The sequence below is a fragment of the Gallus gallus genome, chromosome 27 (assembly GCF_016699485.2).
Source record: "Gallus gallus isolate bGalGal1 chromosome 27, bGalGal1.mat.broiler.GRCg7b, whole genome shotgun sequence".
NCBI classification, from domain to species: Eukaryota; Metazoa; Chordata; class Aves; order Galliformes; family Phasianidae; genus Gallus; species Gallus gallus.
This window is the reverse complement of record NC_052558.1, coordinates 4,166,181-4,174,918: the sequence shown is the minus strand read 5'-3', so window position 1 is coordinate 4,174,918 and position 8,738 is coordinate 4,166,181. Positions and strand designations below refer to the sequence as shown.

Here is an 8,738-nt window from a genome sequence, read left to right as displayed (position 1 = left end):
CCTGCCCGTGGTGGGACCATCCGTGGGCAGCGGGGTTGGCACCGGGGGTGGCTTCTATGGGTGTCACCCCTTGGCAAAGGGTCACGGCTGCGCCCCCACCGCGCGGCACCGGGCAGAGCGAGGGCGGCCGGGGGGACCTGGGGGAGCGTTTGCTACAAATGTCTACGGGAGCTTTTTATTAAAGTTGCCAAAAATTTGTGTTAGCTAATGGGTTCTTAATTCTGTCTAAAATGAGAGAAGGAAAATTATGCTATTCATCTTGTATTGGTTTGAAATCACATCTGACAACTAATCGATCATACTGTGGGACATTAACTCCTTTGGATCGGGGCCCAAGCCGGCTCTCGCAGGCTCCCTCGCCCGGCGCTGGATTAATTTAACTACTTTACTGCTGGTATTTTGGCACGTGGCTCCGAGGGCTGATTCCTCTCCGGTTGGTGCCGCTGAATTATTTGCCTTCCTGCGGGTGCAGCTGGCACGGCGCGCCGCAGCATCCTCCCCCCTCACCCCCCCACCCCCGCCGCCCTTCACCCGACCTTCACCCCACAGCCGGGCCCCCCTCTGCCCCCCCCCCAGCGCCTCACGGGGCTGCCCTCCACGTGTGAGCATCTGGGGACGCCCGGGGACAAAGGGAAGGCTGCGGGGACCCGGTGGCTGCGGCCCTTCTCCCCGCACAGCCCGTGCCTCAGTTTCCCCGTCGCTCTGTGCGGGATGAGCTCAGGCACCGCGTCGTGGGATGGGGGGGGCGCTCGGGGTCTCTGAATCCACCCCGGTGAGCACAGAGCAGCTCGGAGCAGCGCCCGGTTGGTGCGGAGATGTCCCCGCACCGCCCCGCAGCGCCGGGTTACCCCGCGGGGTGGGTGTGGCAGGGCGGGGCCGGCTGTGATTGGCCAGCAGGGCGGGGCCCAGCAGGGGATTGGATGGAGGCACGAGCTCTGGACGGGGATTGGACGAGAGCCGCCCCACCCCTGGGGCGGGAGGGTCCCCGGTGGGTGCGCTGCGGTGGGTTCGGCTGCTGGGGGCTCTGATGTCCCCATCCTCATCCCTCGGGTCCACGACCCCATCACAAACCCACTGCCTGGGTTTGTGATGCTGGGGACAAAGGGATGGAGCCCCTGCATCACAGCAGGCTCTGGTGGCTCATGTCTGCGGGACACCCCGTGCCACAAAGCATCCATCTGTCCCATCTGTCTGTTATCCAACCGGCCACTCACCCTCCCATCCATCTCCCCGTATCCACCTTCCTGCATGCCTGTCCCACGGACATCCAACTGTCCATCCCTCCATCCCTCCATCCATCCGTCTCTCCATCCATCTCTCCATCCATCCATCCATCCATCCATCCACCCATCCATCCATCCATCCATCATCCATCCATCCCTCCATCCCTCCATCCATCCCTCCATCCATCCATCCATCATCCATCCATCCATCCATCCATCCATCCATCCATCCATCCATCCATCCATCCATCCATCCCTCCATCCCTCCATCCCTCCATCCCTCCATCCATCCCTCCATCCATTCACCCACCCATCCATCTCTCCATCTGTCCATCCCTCCCTCCATCCATCAATTCACCCATCCCTCCATCTGCCCACCCCCACCCCTCCCCCCCTCCCCACGCTCTGTGCCCCCATGTGTTGTGTCAGCCTTCCCCACGCTCTCCCCCCATGGCAGTGGGATGCGGTGCTCCCACACTGCACACACATCCCACAGTGTGCACAGCCATGAGTGTGCACTCCTCCTGCAGCGTGCACAGCTACACCGCCCTGCACATACGTGTGTGGAGTGGGTGGTGTGTGGGCACAGCGCATGTGTTGTGCACAGCACGTGTGTATATGCACACGTGCATGTGCTTGGCATGTGTGCATGTGCATGGCATGTATGTGCACGGTGTGTGTATGTGTGTGTGAATGTATGCACACACGTGCACGGTCGTGTGTGTGTGTGCACAATGCGTGTGTGCACGCGTGTGCATGTGCACAGCATGTATGTGCACATGTGTGCTGTGCGCAGGAGTGCATGTAAGCACGTGCACCCCCACAGGTGGGCGTGGCCAGCAGAGAGGGGGCGTGGCCAGTGAGGAAGGGCGTGGCCAACGGGAAGGGTGTGGCCAATCAGGGTGTGGTGTGTGCGGAAGGGGCGTGGTCAAACGGGGCGCGGCAAAGTGGGCGGAGCCAACGACATCCGCCCCTCCAGGCACCGCCCACGGGGCCACCACTGCTGCGTCCCACCCCATATCCCACCCCATATCCCACCCCGTGCCCCCCAGCGGCAGCAGAGCCCCCCCGGCAGGGCGGTTTGCTGTGTGCATGCGCCTTCTTTTTTTTTTTTGGATAGCAGTAGAATGCGGTATGCAAATGAGATGGTTATTACCGCAATGTTCGTCAAGCTGAGCTGAGAAGACATTAATAGCCTGATGAATATGCATGCGAATTTGTTAATTAAGTTAATTATTCTGCTGAAAATGCATTCGTCTTCCAAGGACATTTTCCCAATGATTTTTACATGCTCCAGTCATTAGTCATGCTGTATTTTATCGGGGAAATGAGTTTGCTTAAGTTGTAAAGAAAGAAGGAGAGGAGAAAGGAGAGAAGAGAGAAAGGAAGAGAGCACAGAGAGGGGAACAAAGGGGGGGGGGGTGCAGGTGGGTACCCCCCCCCCCCCCCCCCCCCGGCGCTCTGATGGCAAACTTTTCTTTTTTTTCCCCTCTTTTTTTTTTTTTTTTGTCTTCCGGTGCCAAATTTCCAACACATTAATTAATTGTTGTAGCCAATTAACTGTAGTTGTGCAAATGAGTTTAGCACTAATTACCATGCAGTGCCGGTAATCACATAAAAAACTTGCTGAGAGATGGAGGGAGCGGGCATTGGGGGGGGGGGGGGGGGCAGTGGGGTGGGGGTCACCTGTCCCCATTGCAGCCCCATTTGGGCTCGGTGCTGCGGAGCACCCCGGGGCCCTCACGGTGTCACCCCACTGTCCCCTGTGTGGGTATGGGGTCGGATGGGATGGCGCTGAGCTGCTGTGTCTGTGTGCAGAGGGGCGGATGTGTCGCCGTGAGCCGTGCTGAGCTGTGCTGTGTGTGCTGAGCTGTGTGTGCTGTGTGTGCTGTGTGTGCCATGCCATGCTGAGCCATGTGCTGTGTGTGCTGCATGCACTGTGTGTGTTGAGCTGTGTGTGCTGAGCCGTGCTGAGCCATGTGCTGTATGCACTGTGTGCTGTGTGTGCTGAGCTGTGTGCTGTGTGCCATGCCATGCTGAGCCATGTGCTGTGTGTGCTGTGTGTGCTGAGCTGTGTGCTATGTGTGTCATGCCATGCTGAGCCATGTGCTGTATGCACTGTGTGTGCTGTGTGTGCTGAGCTGTGTGCTATGTGTGTCATGCCATGCTGAGCCATGCTGAGCCACGCTGAGCTGCGTTGAGATGCGTGCCATGTGTGCTGAGCCATGTGCTGCGTGTGCTATGCCATGCTAAGCCATGCTGAGCCGTGCTGAGCCGTGCTGAGCCGTGTGCCATGCTGTGCTGTGCTGTGCTGTGCTGTGCTGTGCATGCTGAGCTGTGTGCTGTGTGTGCCATGCAGTGCTGAGCTGTGTGCTGTGTGCCGTGCTGTGCAGAGCCGTGCTGCGCTGTGCTGGGCCATGCAGTGTGATTCCATGCCACGCCACACTGCTCTGTGCCATCCCATGCCATACTGGTCCGTGCTGTGCCGTGCTGTGCTGTGTTGTGCTGTGCCACCCATGCTGTGCCGTGCTGTGCTGTGCTGTGCTGTGCTGTGCTGAGCTGTGCTGAGCTGTGCCATGCTGAGCTGTGCTGAGCCATGCTGTGCTGTTCTGCCAAGCCCTGGCAGAACAAAGGAGGGGGGACGTGTGGCACCAAACGCACTCCATGGGCAGAGCCCCCGCAGCCACCATCACCCGCAGACCCCCTCTGCCCACCCCCTGCCCCCCCCCCAGCACCCCGTTCCAGCGCTGCCGGTGCAGCAGGCCCGCGCCGAACCCCTGCGCTGCTCCTTTGGCTGCTGCCGACGGTGAGGGGCAGCCGGGCCGCCCTCCCCCCCCCCCCATCCAGGCAGCGCAGCTCGGCTGGCACCCGGCCCGGACGGCGGATTATCTGTGCCATGGATACGGGCTCCTCGGGGACAGCGCGCTGCCCGGCTGGGGCTGCGGGTGGCACAGCATGGCATGGCACGGCACGGCGCAGGGTGGCACAGCACAGCATGGCATGGCACGGCACGGCGCAGGGTGGCACAGCACAGCATGGCATGGCACGGCACGGCGCAGGGTGGCACAGCACAGCATGGCATGGCACGGCACGGCGCAGGGTGGCACAGCACAGCACGGCACGGCATGGCACGGCACGGCGCGGCACGGCGCGGCACCGCGTGGCACAGCCCCATCTGGCGCTCTGTGTCACACCACGACGGCCGCCCCTCCACCTCCGCCTCCCCCCCCACCCGTGACCCATCCCCGTCCCCGTCCCGTGGCACCGTCCCCGTCCGGAAGGCAGAGGGTTAACGCGAGGGACTGCGTGCTATAAATTTTGCATCCGAGTGTGGGGAGCCGGGGCGCGGGGGGGGGCTGGGAAGGAGCCAGTGGGCTGTCTCTAGGTAACAATAAACACCGCGAGCACGGAGCAGCTGTTACACTTACTCTCTCTGCATCACAATGCCGAAATAACGCTAATAAACCCACCATGCGCGCGCATCCACACAGCCCGGGCCGGGGGGAGAAGGAGATGGGGTGTGTGTGGATGGATGGATGGAGGGATGGATGGATGGATGGATGGATGGATGGGTGCACGGATGGACAGCAGGCAGAGCTGAGTCCCCCAAAGCCTCCCCACGTGGACTGGAAGTGGCTGCAGCCACGGGAAGGTGCCCGGTGTGAGTGCTGCCCGCGGCCATGGGGACGGCACGGCCACGGGGTCCCCGCAGACGGCCACCAGGCACTGCTGTCCCCAGCAGAGGCCGCAGGTGTTGGGATGCTGCAACAAAGGCCCCGGTGCAGCTGGAGGTGCGGCAGGGCCGGCACTGTGCGCAGCGCACGTCACACCCCCGCCCCACGCAGGGTCCCGTGGCTGAGCCCCCCCCCGTGACACGCAGCAGGGCGGCGGTGGCAGCGCTGCAGTTTGCATTCCAGCGCAGGAGGCAGCTGTGCCGCAACCCCGGCGCGGCCCCCCCAGCGGCACTAAATATTAATGCCTGCCCTACATTGCGCGGCGGCACCTGCCGCGGGCGACCGCCAGCCCCCAGCCCCCCCCCAGCACTCACTGGCCGGGCAGCTGCCCCGGCCCCCCCAGGGGCTGTGCCAGAAGGTGCGGGGGGGTGGGGGGGGCTGTGGTGGTGCCAGCTGTGCCCCTCGCCATGGCAGGGAGGAACAAAGCGGGGGCGGGGGGCAGGTGGGGGCAGCGGGGCACGGAGAGCAGCCAGGAGCCCTCCCAACCGTCTCCCCTCCCCCCGAGGCCTGGGGGTCACAGGAGGCTTTGCCCCCCCCCCCCCCCCCCCTCCCTTATGCCGCAGCTGAGGCCGTGCAGCTCATCGCATCGGTGCCGGGCGGCGGTGGGATGGGGGCCGCGCTCCCCCCGGCCCTGGGCAGCAGCCAAAAGTCCAGAGCCGAAAAGTAGTGGTGATTGATGGCAGCGTTTGCCGGGTAAGCGCACCCCGTGGTCCAATCCTCCCACCTTCCCCAATTCCTCCCCTGTCCCTATTCAGAGATCATGTTGTCTCATGTTGGTCCCAGAGGCACCATTAATTAAAAATACATCCAATTAAATGGCAGGTGAAAGCGTGCGGGCGCAGGCCCTCCCCCTCGGCTCAGCTGTGCGGCTTTGCGGGGGGGCGGGGGGGGGAGCAGGGCAGGGTGCTGCGCCCGGCGCCTGCGTGGCCCCAACGTCCCCAAAGCCACCGGCTGTGCCCCATTTGGGCGGTGGGGATGGGGTGAGGGCAGGGAGGGGAACAGCCCCAGTGCCGTGGGGGGACACAGGGATACAGGAACAGAGGGGTACGGGGATGTAGGGGTGCTGGGATATGGGGTTATGGGGACGTGGGGATGCAGAGCACGGGGGTGTGAGGATGCAGGACGGAGGAACACGGGGATGTGGGGTGCAGAACACGAGGATGGGGGGACGCAGAACACGGGGATGCGGGATGTGAGCCCCAGCTGCGCGCTGCCGCCTTCATCACATCACACCGCGGACCCCCTCGGCTCAGCCCCACCGCCGCCCCCTTCTCCCTTCAGCCCTCCCCGGGGTGGCAGCGCGGGGTCGGGCCCAGCACGGCGGCGGTGGTGGCCGTGGGGACAGCGACATCTGGTGACGGCCACGCGGGACACGCGCACACCCGTGGCGCGCACAGACGCAGCGAGCGCGTGGCTTTGTGCGGGCTCACACGTGTACGCGGGGGTGCACATGGATGCACGCCCACGCAGGATGCGCAGCCGTGCAATAAGCACACGCATGCACACCCATGCAGGACGCACACACACACACACGTATGCACAGCCCTGGCCGTGCCACGGCCCCAGCGCTGGAGATTTACAGCCCGGAGCCATTTGGCACAGCAGCTGCTGCCAGGGAAGTTCGATGCAAAAGATGAATTAAATGGAAGGAAACGCTCTGGTCACCTTGGGCCGGGCTGGGTGCGTGCAGGAGCTGGGATTTAACGCTGGGCTTTGGGCCGCAATACAGACCAGGTTTCCTTCGGGGGAAGTGGGCGCACCGTGATGGTCGTAAGGGCTTTGCTGCTCTTTGGGTTCGGGGCTATGGGGGCATCCTTATGCTGCGCCCGGGTGACGCCCCGGACAGGGGATGGATGGGGGTGGAAGGATGGATACCCCGTCTGCCCCTGCTTGGGAGAGGAGGGGATGGCGGCAGGGCACCCCGTGCCGGTGGGGCTGTTGGCACGCTCACTGCCTCCCCCCAGGCAGAGCACAGCGCTGCCAGGCCTCCCCCGCCCCCCCGCCATCTGCACACGGATGTATTTTAAGACGTGTCAGCGGCGGAGATGCTAAACCGGGTGAGAGGGAGCGGGGCTGGAGGAGGAGATGGGCGCGGGGGGGGGGGAGGCACGGCCACGGCACATGGAGCCATGGGGCGCAGTAACCCCTCCCGGCCGGGGGGCTCCAAGTCCTGAGCCCCAACTGCTGCAGCCCCACGGGCTCAGTGTGTCCCTGGGGCTCCACTCCTCCACCCTCACACTGAGCCCCCAGAAAGGCCACAGCCTCCCAAAAACCACCGCCGAGCGCAGTGGTCAGAGGGCACCCAGCGGCACGAAGCCCCCCCAGGGGCAGCCGGGAGGAGCAGCAGCCCCATCCCCATACGGCCGCCCCAGAGGGGTGGAGGAGGCAGAACCCCACAGCCCTGGGGGGGGTCTCAGTGCACCCACCGAGCACAGGCAGGGCTGGGGGCACGAGGAGGGGTCCAGCCCAGCCCCACGGCGGCGCTGCTGGGGGGAGAAGGGCCTTTGGTTGGGGATGGAGAGATGCGGTCAGCCAGGAGCGCAACAACTCACAGCCACGGAGCGACAGGCCGGACAGCAAGAGGAGAGATTCGATGTCCCCAACCCCCACTTTCCATTTCTATAAACCAAAAAGGGAAAAGAAAACCCAACTTTGTTGTAGGTTTTGTTTTTAATATATTACAAAATATCTGTACAGAGACAAAGGTACAACCGAAAAAAGGCGCTGGGTCTGGAAATGAAGGTGGGGCGGCGCGGTGCCCCAATCCCCCCCGGCCCTACAGCACCACTTACAGCCATGAACGCACATCCTCCCCCCCCACCCCCCCCAAAATCCTTTTGTCTTCTTTGTACAGAGCAGCCCCTTTAAAAAAAAAAAAGAAAACCAACAAAAGCAATGAAAAAGGGGGAGATGGGGGGCAGCCCCCCTCGCTATGGGGGGATAGCGGGGATCCCTCTGCGCTCAGCCCTGCTGCCTGTGCTCCCTGTGCCCTCACAGGGGCTGATGGTGGGGTCGGTTGGGGGGGAGGGGGGAGGGCAGGCTGTGGGGAGGAGCCCCCCAGGAGCTCTGCCTCAGCCCCACAGCAGGGCCTGGGGGTGGTGAGCAGGGGGGCAGCCGGCACAGGGGGTGCTTTCCATCCCTTGCTCAGGGCCAGGAGCCCCCTGCCCCCCCCTCCCTTACCTCCCTCCCAGCCGGTCCCCACTCCATTTTGAGCTCAAAGCCCCACATTTGGCCCTCAGCCCCACGGGGTTGCAGTGCTGCTGCTTTAAGGCTCAGTCCTCAGCGTGGCTTTTCTTTCTGCAGAGCCGCCCATTGGGAACGTTAAGCACTGGGCAACCCCAAGAAGGCTCAGCAGCGCATGGGGTGGGCTCAGGGAGAAAAGGCAGAGCAACACCAACAGCTCCAGCAGCAGCGTGGGGGAAATTAAACAGAGATATAACTTAAAAAGCTCTGGAGGGGCGACTGCTTCATTCAGTGCACTCTGCATCACACAGAACCCCCTCCTCAGGCATCAACCGGCCCTGAAACCAAAGGAAAACCAATGAGAAGAACCCAAATCCCCCAATGCGCCCCAATCCTGCAGCCCCACGGACTCCCATCTGCTCAGCACTTGAGAACAGTCACCTCAAATTAAATGAACAACTCTGCGTTCTCCATAGGAAAGGCCTGCTCGGGGAGGAGGAGGACAAAATAAAGCTCATAAATATGTACCTTTGTTTTATTCGTCTCTTTTGTTTACGTCTCATTGAAATGGACAACAATGCGGCGTTCTGCAGAAGGA

General features: G+C 62.8%; 1 long non-coding RNA gene across 1 annotated transcript; it reads left to right on the top strand.

Annotated features, from left to right (window-relative positions):
* The first annotated feature begins 5,509 nt into the window (after positions 1-5,509).
* Positions 5,510-8,667, top strand: LOC112530403. The gene is made up of 2 exons (XR_003072032.2): positions 5,510-5,650; positions 8,261-8,667. It is a non-coding gene; the product is annotated as an uncharacterized LOC112530403 (long non-coding RNA).
* Positions 8,668-8,738: the final 71 nt, after the last annotated feature.